This window comes from Phascolarctos cinereus, unplaced genomic scaffold (assembly GCF_003287225.1).
Source record: "Phascolarctos cinereus isolate Bilbo 61053 unplaced genomic scaffold, phaCin_HiC Scaffold_2;HRSCAF=192, whole genome shotgun sequence".
Classification (NCBI taxonomy): Eukaryota; Metazoa; Chordata; class Mammalia; order Diprotodontia; family Phascolarctidae; genus Phascolarctos; species Phascolarctos cinereus.
This window is the reverse complement of record NW_027555625.1, coordinates 351,970,041-351,988,030: the sequence shown is the minus strand read 5'-3', so window position 1 is coordinate 351,988,030 and position 17,990 is coordinate 351,970,041. Positions and strand designations below refer to the sequence as shown.

The 17,990-nt window shown below is 42.6% G+C and overlaps 1 protein-coding gene and 1 non-coding gene across 2 annotated transcripts in view; one reads left to right on the top strand and one right to left on the bottom strand.

Moving 5' to 3' along the window:
• Positions 1–17,990, bottom strand: part of LOC110211654 (protein AHNAK2-like) — a 72,663-nt gene that overhangs the window by 21,706 nt on the left and 32,967 nt on the right. The gene's annotated exons all lie outside the window — the stretch shown is intronic.
• Positions 2,606–2,734, top strand: LOC144456079 (U6atac minor spliceosomal RNA). The gene has a single exon (XR_013484985.1). It is a non-coding gene; the product is annotated as a U6atac minor spliceosomal RNA (small nuclear RNA).

Here is a 17,990-nt window from a genome sequence, read left to right as displayed (position 1 = left end):
AGCACCAATTACATCTCTCAATTATCCATTCACACCTCATTGAGGATGAACCCTTAAATCCTGACATCTGAGGAGGATTTCATAGGCTCAGGCAACTGTGAGTCAGGCCTATAAAAGAGGACAGAGATCGGCCTGGTCATACGAGAAGCTGTGAGAATTTAACAGAATGGGTCCTATGCAAATGTGTAGTCCCCACCCCACCAGTCAGGCAAGGGAAAGAAGGAGTGTCTTGTTCTGAATATGCTCTCAATTATACAGCTGGTGAGAGGCAGTGGCCCCAGGAGAGGCTGGTGACATCTGACCCAGCCCCCTCGGAGAGAGGAAGGGGAGGAGGATGAGGTCCTGGACAATGCTGAGTTCCAGGGTGTGGCCTTTTTAGAAAGAGGAGCTTCTGAGGCCTCTTAGAGAGAAAAGGATCCTGAGGTTCAGCTTCCTATTGAGGGAAGAGAGAATCCCTGACAGTGTAAGTCTCTTGGAGAGAAACTTAAGTGAATGACCCCAAAGCCCAAGAAGCCTCAAGGACTCATGAGTTATTTGGATGGTTCAGGTCTCATGGGCTGCCTCTTTAGCACCCCCAAGTTTACTTTCCTGCCGGAGTGAGCCTAAACCTTTAGGATAGTACCACAAAGCTGGAGGCCTATATAGAGGAACTAGAGGCCTAGAATTTTCCAGAAACTCATCAAGGTCCAGGAAATTTCCCCCCACTCTGCAGGAGGCCATGTCATGTGACTTCATCCTCTCCCATCATTACCACTGTCTCTCAATGCCAACTCTTCATTTAAAGCCTTTTCTTTCCCCTATGAAATTGATCACAATCCCCTTAGTCCCTCTACAAGCCCATGGGAGCTAAAGAGATCAGCCAGAGAGCAGGGATTCTTAACCTTTTTGTCTGTCATGGACCCCCCTTGTCAGTCTAGTGAAGCCTATGAACTCCTCAAAATAATTATTGCCCACATTCATAACTGAAGGAAACGGTCAATTTCAGTTAGAAGTTAGTGAAAATAAATGTTTTTTTTTCCTATCCAAGTTCACATACCCCTCCTGAAATCTATGTATGGACACTTCAAGAGTCTGTGAACTCCAAATTGAAAGCCTTTTATAAATAGAGAACAGAAAAAAAAGGGGCACAAGAGAGAGCTTTGGTCAACATCCACAGTTAGAGGGATTAGACATTCCAGAAATGGAGACTGAAAAGAAGCAGTTAGGTAGATAGTAAGAGAACCAAGAGAAACCAAAGGAAGAGAGGATATCTAGGAGAAAGAGGTGGTTGACAGTGTCCTAATTTTAGGAACACAGGATTTAGAGATGGAAAGAGCCTTGTAGTCCAAATTCTTCATTTTATAGATAAGGAAACTTTGTCTCAGAGAAGGAAAGGAACTTGTCCAAGGTCATCTATCAGGTAAATAGCAGTGCCAGAACTAGAACCTGCTTCTCCACCTCCGTAGATACCCACTTTTCCTAAACAGATTCATCAAGAATCTGAATGAGAAGGGACCTCAGAAGGCGGGCCAGGATTCTTCAACTAAGATTCAGAGATACCTTCCATCATTCATCATCCATCCAAACCTTCCTTTTTAAATTTTTTAGCAAACTCAAAACAAGGATGACACAGTAGTGTTGAAACAGCTCCCAGGGCAGCCCTCTAAACTGGATAATTTCTTAGTGTCCCTGAGCAGGGCTAGCCTTTATCCAAAGGCAAAGACAAAGACAGAGTCAAATCTCAGAACTGGAAGTGGCCTCAGAGGATACCTATCCCTAAATAAGCATTGCCCTCTACGGTATCACTGAGAAGTAGATATCTATCCTCTCCTTGGAAATCTCCTGAGGCAGTCTAGTTCATTGCTGGACAGCCCTTTGCCTCACTGGACTTTAGCTTCCCCTTCTGTAAAATGGAGGGTTTGGATAAAATGGTCTCTAAGGTTCCCTCAGCTCTAATAGTGATAAAACTCTGACCTCTCCCTGGCACACTGAAGAGACAAGGAAGCTGGAGCCAGCCAGATGTGGAATGTTAATGAGATCTAGTGGGTAGCAGTTTGCCTAGGCCTGTAAGGTCAATGAGGTCCTGGAGCCAGAACTCGGCAGGAGATAACAGAGGAGGCAATCTCGAACCCAGAGGATACTGGAGTCAGAAGGAAATCCAGAAACCATTTAATCCAATCCCTTCCCTTTTTTTTAATAGATGAGGAAACTGAGGCCCAGAGAAGTCTACTAGACACACAAATAGTGAGTAGTAAAGCCAGAATTCCAAGCCAGATCTTCTAGGAAAGGAAAAGACAGTTATGCAATCTGTGCTGCCATCTAAGGCCAAATAAAGCAATCTAAGAACAAGGTTTTGTAATAAAACCAACAGAAATCATATAATTCTCTCAATAGATGCTGAAAAAGCTTTTGCAAAAATGCAGCACCTACTTCTATTAAAAACAATAGACAGCACAGAAATAAAGGGAGTGTTCCTTAAAATGATAAGCAGTATCTACCTAAGCCATCGGCAAGCATTACCTGTAATGGGGTTAAACTAGAAGCCTTCCCAGTAAGATCAGGGGTGAAGCAAGGATGCCCATTATCATCACTATTATTCAATAAAATACTAGCAATGTTAGCTACAGTGTTGTATGAAAGGAGAGAAGGTTAGCACTCCCCTTGATGAGGATGGAAGAGGTTCCTATTGGCTTTTACAACACATATGTGGTTAAGGCATTGCCACCTACTCTATGGCATCTGACCACATTTTTTATAAGTTGACTTTGATATGATGATAAAAAAAAATAATTAAGGGGTAAAAAAAAGGATTGTACTGGGAGAAGAGGAAAAGAGGAGACAGAAAATGGTAAATTACATCACGTGAAAAGGCACAAAGACCTATTACAGTAGAAGGAAAGAAGGGAGGGTGGTGAGCGTTGTTTGAAACTTATTCTCATCAGATTTGGCTCAAAGAGGGAATAATATACAAGCTCACTTGGTACAGAAATCTATCTTACCCTATAGGAAGTAGGAGGGGAAAGGGGAAAGAAAAGCAAGGGGGTGTACAGAATGAAGGGCAAAAGGGAGGGAAGAAGTAGCAAGGGAAAGGGGAAAGAAAAGAGAAGGGGCTGATAGAAAGGAGGGCAGATTGAGGGAGGTGGTGGTCAGAATAAATGTTAGCTGTAATATTGTTACAACTCTTATTAGAGAAGAAAAAGAAATCAAAGGAATTAAAATAGGCAGCAAGGAAACAAAACTATCACTCTTTGCAGATGACATGATGGTATACTTAGAGAGCCCTAGAGAATCTACTAAAAAACTTTGAAATAATTAACAACTTCAGCAAAGTTGCAGGATATAAGATAAACCTACATAAATCATTAGCATTTCTTTATATGACCAATAAAGTCCAGCAGCAAGAGATAGAAAGAGAAATTTCATTTAAAATAACTGTGGACAATATAAAATACTTGGGAGTCTATCTGCCAAGACAAACCCAGGAACAATATGAACACAATTACAAAATACTTTTCACATAAATAAAGACAGATCTAAATAATTAGAAAAATAATTGGCTCATGAGTAGACTGAGCCAATATAATAAAAATGACAATTCTGCCTAAACTAATTTAGTTATTCAGTGCTATACCAATCAAACTACCAAAAAATTATTTGATAGAGCTAGGAAAAATAACAACAAAATTCATCTGGAAGAACAACAGGTCAAGAATATCAAAGGAATTAATGAAAAAAATACAAAGGAAGGTGGCCTAGTAATACCAGATCTCAAATTATATTATAAAGAAGTAATCACCCAAACTACCTGGTACTGGCTAAGAAACAGAGTGGTGGATCAGTGGAATAGTCAAGGTACACAAGACACAGTAGTCAATGACCACAGGAACCTGGTGCTTAATATAACCAAAGACCCCAGTCTTTGGGATAAGAACTCATTATTCGACAGAAACTGTTGGGAAAACCAGAAAACAATAGGACATAAACTAGGTATAGACCAACATTTTGCACTGTGTTACTAAGATAAGGTCAAAATGGGTGCATGATTTAGACATAAAAGGTGACACCTAAGCGAATTAGAAGAACAAGGAACAGTCTACCTATCAGATCTATGGGGAAGAGAAGAATTCATCACCAAATAAGAGATTGAAAGCATTACAAAATGTAAAATGGATAGTTTTGATTACATTAAAATAAAAAGGCTTTTAAAGTACAAACAAAACCAATGCAACCCCAATTAGAAGGAAAGCAGAAAGCTGGGAAACAATCTTTAAAACAAGTGTTTCTGACAAAGGCCTCATTTCTCAAATATATAGAAAACTGAGTCAAATTTATAAGAATGCAAGCCATTCCCAAATTGATAAATGCTCAAAAGGACATGAACAGGCAGTTTTCAGATGAAGAAATCAAAGCTATCTATAGGCATATGAAGAAGTGCTCTAAATCACTATTTATTAAAGAAATACAAATTAAAATAACTCTGAGGTACCACCTCATGCCTATCAGATTGGCTAATATGATAAAAAAAAAAAAAGAAAAATGATAAATGGTGGAAAGGATGTAGGAAAATGGGTACACTGACACACTGTTGGTGATGTTGTGCACTGACCCAACCATTCTGGAGAGCAGTTTGGAAATTCTGTATACCTTTTGACCTAGCAATACCACCACTAGGTCTGTATCCCAAAGAGATCATAAAAAAGGGGAAAGGACTAAATGTGCAAAAATATTTGTAGTAGCCCTTTTCATGGTAGCAAAATATTGGAAATTGAGGGGATGCCCATCAATTGGGAAATAGCTGAACAAGCTGTGGTATATGAATGTAACGGAGTACTATTGTGCAATAAGAAATGATGAACAGGCAGATTTCAGGAAAACCTGGAAAGACTTGTACAAACTGATGCAAAGTGAAATGAACAGAACCAGGAAAACATTGTACATAGTATCAGCAACATTGTGTGATGATCAACTATGAATAACTCAGCTCTTCTCAGCAAAACAATGATAAAAGACAAGTACAAAGGATTCATGAAGAAAAATGCTATCCACATCCAGATAAAGGACTGATGGACTCTGAATGCAAATTTAAGCATATTTTTTCACTTAATTTACTCTTTTTCATGTTTTTTTTTCCTTTTGATCTGTTTTCTTCTTTTACAACTGTGATTAATATGTAAACATGTTTTACATGATAGCACATGTATATCATATCAAACTGCCTACCATTTTTGGAAGAGAGGAGGGGAGGGAGGGACAGAGAAAAATGTGGAACTCAAAAGCTTGTAAAAAATGAATGATAAAAATTGTCTTGACATGTAATTGGGAAAAAAATTAAACACTATTAAAAAAAAACTAGAAAGACCGATCTGGTCTATTTTTTCTGCCAAAAAAAAAAAAGAACAAGGTTTTGTGACTCATCTCTTCTGGGCACCATAAGATGTCTCATTTAAGCTTGGTGTAATGGAAAGAACATTAGACCTGGGATCAAACCCAAGCTCTGCTACCTGTGTGACCTTGAGCAAGCTAGTTCCCCTCTCTAGACCCATAAAATGAAGGGGTTGGACTAATGACCTAGATCTAATGTCCCTTCCATCTCTGACATGGCAGAATGCATAAAAAGCTGGTCTTAGAGTCAGAAAAGCCAGATTCAAATCTGTTATTAGAAGTCTAGAAATGTTCTCCTTTATTTGCCATTTCTTTTAATCGCCATATTGGTTTCAGAGCATTAAAAGACAAGAAAGGATTTGTCCAGCTAGGCCAAGTCAGCTGGAGAAGCCACAATCCTCTAACGCAGCTTTTCCCAAACAAACTCTACCAGGGATGACAAATATCTGAATTTTCTAGTGGGGACCTCTCAGAGGGCAGGCACAGTGTAAAGAGACCTGGATTTGGAGTTGAAGGACTAGGTTGAAATCTTGGCTCTTCTGTTTACTACCTGTGTGACCCTGAGGGAGTCACTTGACAGTTCTAGGCCCCAGTTTCCTCAGTTGTAAATTGAAGGGCTTAGATTAAGAGGGCCTCTAAATTCCCTTCTGACTCTGAATCTATGGCCCAAACCTCATCTGATGTGTGTTTCCAAACAAACACACGTGGATGAGAAAGTAGAGCACGACAGAGAGTGGGAAGAGGAAGAATGCATTAAGAAATAAAAGACTGGGGGGGGGGAGGTTGGTAGCCAAAAGCCATGTGACCTGTAGCAATTTGGACAAGCTGCTCAGAACCACTGAGCTAGTTACTGTCCCATAGCTCTGGGTCAGGGGCCCATTAAAGAGTACTGTATTTAAAAGTAGAGTTCTGCTATTTTGGGCAAGTCACTTAACTTTGGTGTGCCTCAGTTTCCTGATCTATAAAAGGAAGAAGTTGAACGAGATGATCTTTCAATTTCCTTCCAAATCTGAATCCTGTGCATCAGGCAGATCTCTAGGAGTGGGATTTAGATCATAGCTCCTTGCCTTCGGGGGTGTTTCTTTGTACCTGTGTGTTCTCTGACAGAAGAATAGATTGGGAACCTGGACTCCAAAGCAGGAAAAGGTAACGTGTGGGAGAACAGAAAATACAAGAGCTTATAAACTCACTCAATACTTCAAGAATTTGTAATCTCTTCCCTGTGGGTTTTCCTACAGAAATGTGGCTTCCAGCCCCTCTCCAGATGAGTAGATGGTTTTTAGGAGTTGCTGTGGCTGAAAAATCCATCTTCTTCATTTTCCAAGGGATGACCCTCTCTGACGTTAGCGAGGCTGGTCCAGTCAGAGGACATGCAATACATCCCTGAGCCTGGCATATTGTAGGTATGTAACTTTGGACTGACTGATCTAGCCAAAATAGACAATTCTTTCTCTGCTCCTTCCCCAAATTTGGTCTGGCCTCTCTTGTCCCTGTTCCCTTCTGGAATGATCTCCTCACTCCATTTATTCATCCTCTGAAGCCAAACTCAAATGCTACCCCCTCCAGGAAGCCTGCCCGGATTTCCCTATCCTCTTAGCAATAACAACTTCCCCCTTGGTTTTCACACAGAATTTCATTTTTTATTATCCTAATGTGCTTACGTAACATTTGTTTGTGTCATATGCACCTACTAAACTGTAAGTCTCATGAGGGCAGGGGCCATTTCTTACCTAATCAGAGCATCCAACACAGTGCTCTCCACCCAGGAGACCTTTAGTATACATCTGTTGCTGATGTACTAGGGTAAGTGTGGTATACAGGAAAGAGAGCTTGATTTGGATTCAGAAGACCTAGGTTCTAGAGCCCTGGAACTAGAGTCATGAAGATCTGGGCTCAAATACCACAGTTAGATGGTACAGTGGAGCAAGCACTGGGACCTGGGGTCAGGAAACCTAAGTTCAAATCTAGCCTCAGATACTTTCTGGGCAAGTCTCTTAGCCTCAGTTTACCTCACCTAGATGGAAAAAATAACAGCACCTACCTCCCAGGGTTGTTACAAGGAACAAATGAGAAAATATTTCTAAAGTACTTAGCACAGTACTTAGCACATAGCGGGTGCTTAATAAATACTTGTTTCCACCGAGAATAGTATTACCATCATCTCATCCTCATCTTTTTTGATGGAGTTCAGATGTCCTGGATCTAGCTGCTAGCCTGATATCTATCTTTTACATTTTATGTTCTGTGGACTTTTGCACAGGTAGATAAAATGCTGTTTTTATTTTTTAATCGCATACGTAAAAGTATGTAAGCATATCACCTGTAGGCTCATTAACAGCATTTTTGGGACAACTCCAGCAGCAGACAGGATAACGGGGACAATGTATAATTCAGCCTGTTCCCACATGATTTTGCCCGTTTCTTTTGCTAGGTCACTTTAAAAAATGAAAGCTTTTTATTTCTTCACAACTTGAAGAATATTTGGTATGAGGACCTCTATCAAAAATGTTGTTCTTAAATTTTTATAGATCAATGTTGTATCAAGGGGGTTGTGGGCAATACTTCTGTATTTGATCGTGGTCCCAATACAGTTTATGGGTGGAATTCTCAAGGATGTTTTGAGGTCTGTACCTGTAGTACGAAATATGTTTGTCATCTGTTAGTTCATGAAAATCAGCGAGTCTCTGGCACCTAATTCTAGGCTCCTGGTCACTCTTGCTGGGTATTAAGTAGATGCTAAATTTTGCAGTCTGCAGTGATAGGGTTGCACCTTCTCTACTGATTTCTTGTATACGCTGAATCATTCACTAAGTCTGAGCTTCTTAAAGTATAATCCCTCTACCATTTTTGGTGGCAAAGACCCAATCCTGAATTCCCATTACAAACTCCTCTTTTTTCGATAAATCTTCACGAGCCAGCCATTTGTTTCTTCATTATTATCACCAGATCTTTGACCTGGAACAAGTCTAGCTTAGACAGTGCCTCAGTTTCCTTATCTGTAAAATAAGGATGTTGACCTAGGTAATGCCTAAGGTACTTCCATCTTTAAATTCTATGAGATTCAATCCCTTCCACTATCTGAGCTGCAGTTTTCTCATCTGTACAATAGACAGTATTCCTTGGCCTGATTTGCTTTCAAAGGTTGTCCTGAGGGTCAAATAAAAGAATGGATGGAAATTGCTTTGTAAATCCAAAAGCAGTCTAGAAATATCATATATTATTTTAATTATTACATAATTATATTAGCTGGACAGAAGTAGAGTTAAGGCCTGGGTTGGCGAAAGACATAGGTCCAGGCATGGAGAAGTCACTGCAGCTCTGCCCCAGGAGGGGGAGTGAGGCCTGGACGAGGGAGTCTGCACGTCTACCCTTCTCAGTAGAGAATTCAGGTCAGGCTGGGATGACATCATCCCCTCAGGGCATGCACTACAACCAGAGCAGTGGGTTTACAAGAATTGGCATTGGAGCAGTAACCTTGCACTGGAGTGTAATCAGCCCTCTTCCCTGCAGGAGATGCCACCACGTACTAGCACCAAGTATTGGTCCCCATCATCTCTTTAGTCTCAGGGCTTCAACCTGGAGTGAGGCAAAGGGGAGCATCTCTAGGGCAAGAAGACCTCAAGGCAGGAAGGGCCTTGATTATAAATGGATCATTCTCAGTAGTGCCTGTGGCCATGGGAAACAGGATGGAGGCAGAAGTCCTGCTAGAAGCTCCGTTATCGCAGAATCTCAAGGCTAGAAGAGACTCTGAGATCTTTAGTCCGTATTTCCAAAGGGCTATAAGTCTCAACAATGTTCTTTCCTCTCAGCAACTCTCGGGGCAGCTGATACAAATGCCATTATCCTCTTGTTACAAAAGAGGCAGACAAGTGAAGTAAATTGCCCAAGGCCACACAGTAAGGGGCAGAGGCTATACTCAAACCTAGATAAAGAGGACAAATATTTTCCCCATTTTCCCCATTAGCTTAGGAAACTAAGAAGGAAATGAGCTATCCATGGTCATACAGCCTGTAGGTATCAGTCCCCATTCAAACTGAGGTCTCCTAAGTCCAAATCTGTCACCCTTTCACTTTCCATAGATTCTCCTTAATGGGAGAAATTTTACTTGATGACAGGAAGCTCGCAACCTACATAGACATTCCTTTAAATGGTTGTACAATTCTGATTGTTAAACAATTTTCCTTCCTTCCAGCTAAAATGTGTTTCCCAGAAATGCATCTGCATTCTTTCTAGTTCCTCCCTCTGAGGCCACACAGACCAAATCACCTTCCTCTTCCATAAGACAGCTCTTTAGATATTTGAAGATCATGGCCATGTCCCCTTCTTTTCTCCAACACCAAATCCATCTTTAGTGGATACTATGCCCATTTGACAGATGACAAAACTGTAGCTAAGTAAATATGAAAGCTGAGATTTGAACCCAGGTCTCCTAATTTCAAGTCTTCTGCTTTTCTTCCACACAAAGAATGAATGACTAAATTTCATAAGACCTAATTCAGTGGACCCTTCAGTGTGCCCACTACCCAATTTTCTTTTAACCCCCAAGGGCAAAGGCCAGGGTTAATTTCCATGTCCAGGAAGAGTGATAAGAAGAAGAGTTAATCCTACTCTTTTCCATACATTTGAATACACAAACAAAGCCAGGCATTCGTTCATTCCGCATCCACAGATGGCAACATCAGAAATTAGCAATGATTTCCTGATGATCTTCCCTGGCTGACTTCCCCACAAGCAAAGCCCCACCAGATTCTGGCTATTTTGGCTGGGAGAGCCCCAACTCCTGACCGTCTTTCCACCCTTAGGACCTGAATAAAGGCCCTGCATCGGCCCCAGATTAGGCTGTCTGCTTGGCTAAAGTACCCAAGGCCTCCAGAGCAATGAATTTCTTTCATCCACAGGCCTTCCAAAGCACAGTTTCATTCACCTGTTGACTTTACCCTTGCTATAGACAAGGATGAAACACACAGAGATTACCTTCACTTTATAAAGAAGGAAAAAACTCCAAGAAGGAAAGAGATTTGCTCAAGACAGCAGGTACTAGAATCCAGGTTTCCTAAGTAAAACTGCTAGTCTTCTGTGGGCAGGGCACTGTGTTCCACCACTTCAGGGGATCCAAGCTAAGAAAAGACAGAATTCCTGCCCTCATGCAGCTGACATTCTAGTGGGGATCAGGCCTGGAGAACTCTAACACACAGCATTTATTACACGATAAGTTCATTTGGTTGTTGTTCAGTGATTTTCAGTCATGTCTGAGTCTTCATGACCCCATTTGGGGTTTTCTTGGCAAGGATACTGATGTGGTTTGTCATTTCCTTCTCAAGTTCATCTTACAGATGAAGAAACCGAGGCAAACAGGGTTAAATGAATTGCCCAGGCTCACACAGCTAGCAAGTGTCTGAGATTTGGATTTGAATTCAGGTCTCAGTGACTCCAGGCCCAGCACTTTATCCACTGAGCCACCTAGCTATCCTGTTAAGTGCATTAGAGAGGTACAAAGAAGGTGTTATGTGGTGTGGCTTACATAGCTCATTTAATGTAAGCTTCTTGAGTTCAGAAACTGTTTCATTTTTGTGTCTGCATGCCCAGCACTTAACACAGTGCCTGGCATATATATAGTAGGTACTCAATAAATGCTTAAGGATTCAAAGTTTGAAGGGAAAGCCTGAAGGTAAGGTGACCTTTGAGTTGGGTTTTAAAGGATTTTGGTGCACCTATCAATTGTAAATAGGGGCTAAAGATAAGTCTGCACTCCCTGAATATACTCTGATCTTTGAATGGCTGCAGGGAATCCCATTCCAAAAAACTCATACCCACTACTCCATTGCAAGAACCAGCTAACTGTATGACCTCGGAGTGAGTTTCTTCCCCCTTTTCCTCCACTCCCCCTATTGGTTTCCCCCTCTCTAAAATGAGGGCATTCTAGGTGGTCTTCAAGGTTCCTTCGAACTGTAAAGAAATGGGATCCTTTGGCTATGACCAATTCACAGAACAAAGCTGATTTGACAGAGAGGCTGAAATAGGAGCAACTGCTCCCTATGAGGGTTGAAAAACAGCTGACTCATCACATACACAGAAAGAAGGTTTGGAGCAGGAAAATCTGAGTCTGGGTTCCAAGTCCAACACTTCGGAGATGCTTGACTTTGGACAAGCCCCTTCTCTCCCGGAGCTCACTTTCCCTTATCAGAATCAAATGAAGATAACATGTTGCATAACAACTCCAAGAGCGTTGTGGGAAAAATGCAGTTAGAGTGAAAGTACTATATCAATGGGAGTTATTACTTAATCATCAAGCATTTATTAAACGCCTACTACCATGCCAAGCTCTGTGCAAAGAGCTGGGACTGCAAAGAAAGGCAAAAGAGAGTCCTCACTCTGAAGGAGCTCCCAGTACAATGTTTCACTCTTTATTATTCGCTTGGCAAAGTTCATCCCCTGCCCCACCTCCTATGGGTCCTTCTGAGCAAAATAAATCTGTTACCTGGGGGGTGGTTAGGAGGTTGGGGTCTTAGTGGATGTGGATAAGGATGTGGAAGAGATCATTAGGGAAGAGGATTCCAGACCGCACAAGGCCTTAATTGAAAAAAATAAGTATCTAATGATTCAGGTTAGCCTAATCTTTTCTCCAGAGCTGCCCAATTTGTCCTTCTTACATGTAGATCTGATAACCTCTCTCTCCTCCAAAATCTTCAGCAAATTCCTATTGTCTCTGAAGTAAAGCTCCAACTCCCCTGCCCGGCATTTAAAGTCTTCCATCTATTCCGTCTGTATCTTGTTTGTACAAAGTGGTTTGTATGTGTCCTCCATCAGACTATGAGCTCTCTGAAGGCAGGCCAGTGATTCTGCCTTTCTTTGTACCCCAAAGCTTAGAACAGTTTGGGGCACATGCTTAATAAATGATCGTTGACTATATGATACCACCCACCTTTTTTAGCCTTATCTCCTATTACTCTCCTCCAGCTCCTAGACTCACTCTCTGCCCTCTCTTCTTTGTGTCTTTGCCTTTGCCTCTGTCAATGCCTTCTGGTATTGTTTCCAACAGCCAGAATGTGCTCCTTTCCCCTTTCATCTTATTTAGTTACCAACCATCCTTTAAAGGCCAACTCCAAAACTGTATCCTATGCAAAGCCTTCTCTGATGTCCCTAGTCTAGAAGGACTTCCCCCACACACACACACACACACTGCCCAGAACGCTTTGTTTTGTACCTCTATTTGTACTTAATATTGTGTATTATGGTCATCTGTGTTTGTGCTTTATCCTACACCAGAATGTAAGCTCCATGAAGGAAGGTACTGTGTCTCATATAAACTTGTATCCCTTCTATTGCCAAGCACAATACTTTTCGCACATAATAGGTGCTTAATAAATGTTTACTAGAGGAATCTCTTCCAGAGCTCCCAGACACCTGACAGGCACATGGCACCTGGCCTTTAGGTTACTGACCATTTTTGATTCATCTACAACTTCGTGTTATACATTTGTTTCAAAGGACTTTCCAATCCATTCTCTCATGTGAACCTCCCACAAGGCCTAGGAGAGATACAAAACTGAGATTACTGTCCCCATTTCACAGAGAATGAAAGCAATGCCCACAGAAGGGAAATGTGCCCAAAGTCACAAGTTCATGACAGAACCAAAGCTAGAAGCTGGGTCTCTGGACTCACAAAGCAACACTCTTTCCAAAACGGGGTTTCTCACCTACACGAGTGACCAAGTCAATAGCCTTGGCCCTCCTTCTGCTGAGCAAATACTGTGGCCAAAAGAAAACCTTTGGGCAAAGCCTGATCAGAGAAGGCAGTGTCCCAAGAGAAATGCCCAAGAATTGTAAGAACTGGTTTTTATCTATCCAAAATAGTCTCATTTTAGCATCACAACAACCATGTGCGATAAATACTTGTATGTTTTATTAGTCCTGTTTTGTACATTAAGAAATGGAGACTCAGAAGGATTAAGTGACTTGCCCATAATCACACAATGAGTAAGAATCACAGACAGGATTCAAACCCAGATCTCTCCTGACTCACAGGCAAGAACTCTATCCGCTACACTGAGTGCCTTCTCAGGAGTTGAGGAAAGGTCTCTGCCAGGGCAGTCCACACACAGGCAGGGTATCCATGATGTGCAGTCCAGAGGAGGAGGAGGAGGAGGAGGGGAGGAGGGGGAGGAGAAAGAGGAGGGGGAGGAGGAGGAGGAGGGGGAGGGGGGGGGGAAGGAGGAGGGGGAAGGGGAGAAGGAGGGGAGGAGGGGGAGGAGGAGGAGGATCTGTTTACAAGCTTCTTGCCAATTCTTGACTCACTCCTGTATTTGTTGCTATTGGGAACCTAGAGATTATTCATGACTCACCTTCGTTTTTTTGGGATCTAGGGGAAAAATGAGCCAAAAATAACAGAGGGAGGTTTTCTCCTGAGGAAATCTTGGCTGGCAGTGGGTCCCAGGAACATCAGGGAGTGAAAATTCTGTGAGTAAAAATGGGAGGCATTTGGAGCTGTTGGAAGGGGAAAGGGAAAAGGGAGGGCAAATCCTGTGAGAATAACCTCCCTGTCGAGAGACTTATCCTGGGAGGCTGGCAAAAAAGGAGGGAGAACCTGGGCCTGCAGGATGGAAGGAAAGCCTACTGTGGCCTTGGAATCAGGAGATATGAATTCCAGTCCTGGCTTTGCCACTAATTTGTTAGGTGACTTTGGGCAAGTCGCTTCCTCTTTCTTGAATTAGTCTTCACTTCTGTAAAACGACAGTCTCATCCTCATGGGATTGCTGGGAAGTCTGTAGGAGAGAATGTGTAGGGACTAAAAGTCAAAAGGGCATTAGCTCAGTGAAGGCCCCCAGGAAGAGGAGGGAGAAGGGGGGCAGCTTCTCCTCCAGACTCAAAGCCTATAGGGATGGCAGCTGGGAGGATAAAAGGCCCGCTGCCCTGGGGGTCAGATCAGTCTGGGAGGAGTCCTTACTGTGGCCCTGACCCTGATTTTAGGCATAGATGGAGCAAGTATTGGGATCTATGTAACCCAATCTCCAATATTAGCCAGCCATATTTCATGTTACTCTTCTCCACGCACTTTCCATTCTGCCCAAAGTGGGAGCCCAGCTCTTCTTCCCCATTGAGGACACTCCATTGCCACCTCCACCCCTGCAATCATACCTTTGCACAGATGTGGCATGCCTTGCCTCCTCATCTCTCCCTAGCAGAATCCCCAGTTTCCTTCAGAGACTGCTTCAGGTGCCAGCTCTTACATGCACTCTTTCCTGTTGTCCCCATGATCTTTGGTGTTCTCTCTTTCTCTGGAGATCACGTTGTATATAAGCATCTGGCTTGGTAAATATTGCATTCTTCTATCTGGTAGAATATAAGCTGCTTTAGGGCAGGGACAGTTTCATTTATGCCTTTTGTCAGTGCCCAGCACAGGGCCTTAATGTATAATAAATGCTAAACTGAGTTGATTTGAACTGTGTCCTCCTCTCATGTCATGGTACTGAAACCTTCCCATTAAAGCAGTAACATCAAGGCTGCAAAGGGCCTTAGATATCTTCCAGATCATCCCCCTTCATTTGACAGAGGAAACTGAGGACCAGACAGGGGAAGGCACTGCCCAGAGTCACAGATATTTTGCTGAAATTTAGAGACAGGTTGGGAAACTGAGGTCCAAACAGGATAACCGAGCTATACACAGAATTCATGGTAGAACCAGTAGTAAAACTCAGGCCTCCTAAATCCTAGGCCCAGGGTTCTGTCCAAAACATTGAACTTCCGAGCTGGAAGTGGCCTTAGAGACCACTGAGGGCCATAGTGGGCTCTTGCTTTTCAGACAAAGGCTAGATGACCCTTTCTCAGGAATCGCAGGCCAAGTCCCTTCCAATTCTGAGATAGTATGTTTCTGAGTTTCTGATATATCTCCCCTTGCAGTCTATACCTCCCCCACCCCATCATACAGACCCAGAGGAGTTTAAGGCATTGTATACTGTTAAAATGCAAGTCAGCTTACATTTCAAGGAAAGAATACTACAGTAACCTATGCCAATTATTCATACCATAGAATGAAGTAGATCATCACTGACAGGTGGGTGTGGGGAGAACAAGGGATCTGAATCACTGTCATCTGACAACCTAATTTTCATCGTTACTGTCTTGCATTCTTTGACAGAATATTGCTCAGAATCTGACTAGTTCTGTCAGCTAACATACAGCAGAGAGAACCCTCTGTTGGAAGTCAGGAAACCTAGGTTTGAATCCTGTTCCTTTCTAATTCTTTGACTTTAAGCAAGTCACTTTTTCTCTTAGGGTCTCATATTGCCTCTCTGTAAAATGAGCAAGTTGGACAAGGTCCCTTCTAGCTTTAAATCCCATGCCCATCAAAGTCAGTGAAAGTAGGCTCGGAGCTGGCTTTGGGCCCCTCAGATTCATTCTTGTTTACATGGAGCAGACACTCCCAACCTGCTGGGATTGCTTATGCTCAGAGACCTTTTATGGGCAAAATTCCCTTATAGAGAGGGCCGCCTGAATTCTCACCAGGCAGGGAACCATGCTGTTTCTTAGACCAGTAGAAAGGGCCACATTAGCATTAACCAAAGGTCCAGAAACAAACTGCTCTAGTGAAAGAAACTTTCACAAATAGTTTACACTCATTCAAAGGAACCTGGGCAGACATTGGGAACATAAGATGGCAAGGCCAGAAAGAACCTTAGAGCATAACTAAGAATACCAGCCCTAGAAAGAGCACCTAGTCCAGGATTTCTTTTTTTTTTCTTTCTTTCTTCTTCTTTTTTGCAAGGTAGTCAGGGTTAAGTGACTTGCCCAGGGTCACACAGCTAGTTAAGTGTCAAGTGTCCAAGTCCGGATTTGAACTCAGGTCGTTCTGAATCCAGTTACAGTACTCTATATCCACTGTGCTACCTAGCTGCCCCTAGTCCAGGGTTTCTTAACACTTTCTGTGTTCTGTGTTCTGGCAGCCTGGCAAAGCCTCTGAACCCCTTCCCAGAAGACAGTTTTTAAATACATAAAATAAAATACAAAGAATTATGAAGGAAACCAATCATATCAAAATATATTTCTCAAAATATTAAAAAACAAAAACAAGTTCACACACCCAGGTGAAGAACCCTTGATTAGTGCAGATGGGAAGGGAAATGACATGCTTGAAGCCATACATCAAATTAACAGAAGCTGAGACTAGAACCCACTCTTCCTCCCAAACCAAGGTTCCGTCTATAGAAAACTACTTCCCAGGGACAGTATTCCCCCTTGGAATTGCTTCTGGGAATCTGCTGGGCTGACTGATGTCTCACCAACTCCATCTCCTTGCCCATTCTCCCACAGCTACTTATCACTGTAGGGAGTTACTGAGGAACCAGTCAGCACCCTGACCCACACATCCATCCAGGTTACTTTCAACTCTCTTCTACTACTACACAGGCCTCCTGGCCCCTAAATTCTTAATTAAATCTCTATAAATCCTCCTCTGGTGCAACAAAACCTTTCTCATCTATCCTCAGTAGAATCCAAGAACCGACCAGCCATGGTTTGGGATCATAGGATGGTCAGACTCAGAGCTGGGGTAGCTAGGTGCAGTGGATAGAGTGCCAGACCTGAAGTCAAAAAAGACCTGAGTTCAAATCCAGCCTCAGACACTTACTACCTGTGTGATCCTGGGCAAAGCACCTAACCCTGCTTGCCTCAGTTTCCTCATCTATAAAATGAACTGGAGAAGGAAATGGCAAACTGCTCCAATATCTCTGCCAAGAAAACCTCAAATGCGATCACAAAGAGTCAGACAGACTCAGAGCTGGAAGGGACCTGAGATCAAAATGTCCAACCTGTTTATTTTACAGATGAAGAAAGTGAAGCCCTGAGAAATTAAGCAGCTAAGGCACCTTCAAGTTTGCCAAGCACTTTTACAAGTATTCATTTCATCTGAGCCTCACAGCAACTCCAGGAAGTAGGTGCTATTATTATCCCCATTTTATATTTGAGGAAACTGAGGCAGAAAGGTTAAGGGACTTGCCCAGGCTTATACATTTAATAAGTGCCTGAGGCTGGATTTGAACTCAGATCTTCCTGACTCCAGGTCCCAGCACCACCCAGCTGCCCCAGGAGCAGGATTCAAGCCCAGGTCTTCTTATTCCAGCTACAGTGTTCTCTCAACTTCCAAGATAGCTCGATCTCTATTTCACTTTCTCCATTCTACCACCCTAATTCAGTCCTTAATTACATTCAGTTTAGGAAAAAAAGTCATACAATGTCTTATCATTTTCTCTGTTCCATACTTGTGAGCTTGACTCCTGTATACTCTGAGCTGCCTGAGGATTTTGGCCTGGGTCTGCTCTTAGTGACTTCACTGCTGCAGAGGGGAATGCAGGCCTCCACTGGCAGTAGAGATCAGTGCAGTTTATTCACGGAACGAGCTTTCATTCATCATTAACAAACATCCTGAGTGTCTCCAATGTAATAGAGTCATAGGCATTCACTGTCTGAACAGCTTAGAGAAGAATGGAGGTTCCAAAGCTTCCTGGAGGAACGGAAGAAGTTAGCAAAACAAAGTAGTGTGGAGAGTCACCGAGCCGGAGAGGTAGAAGGGACCTCAGAAGACGTCCAATCCAACCTGCCTCTGAGCAGGCACCTTCCCTACAATATCTCTGACA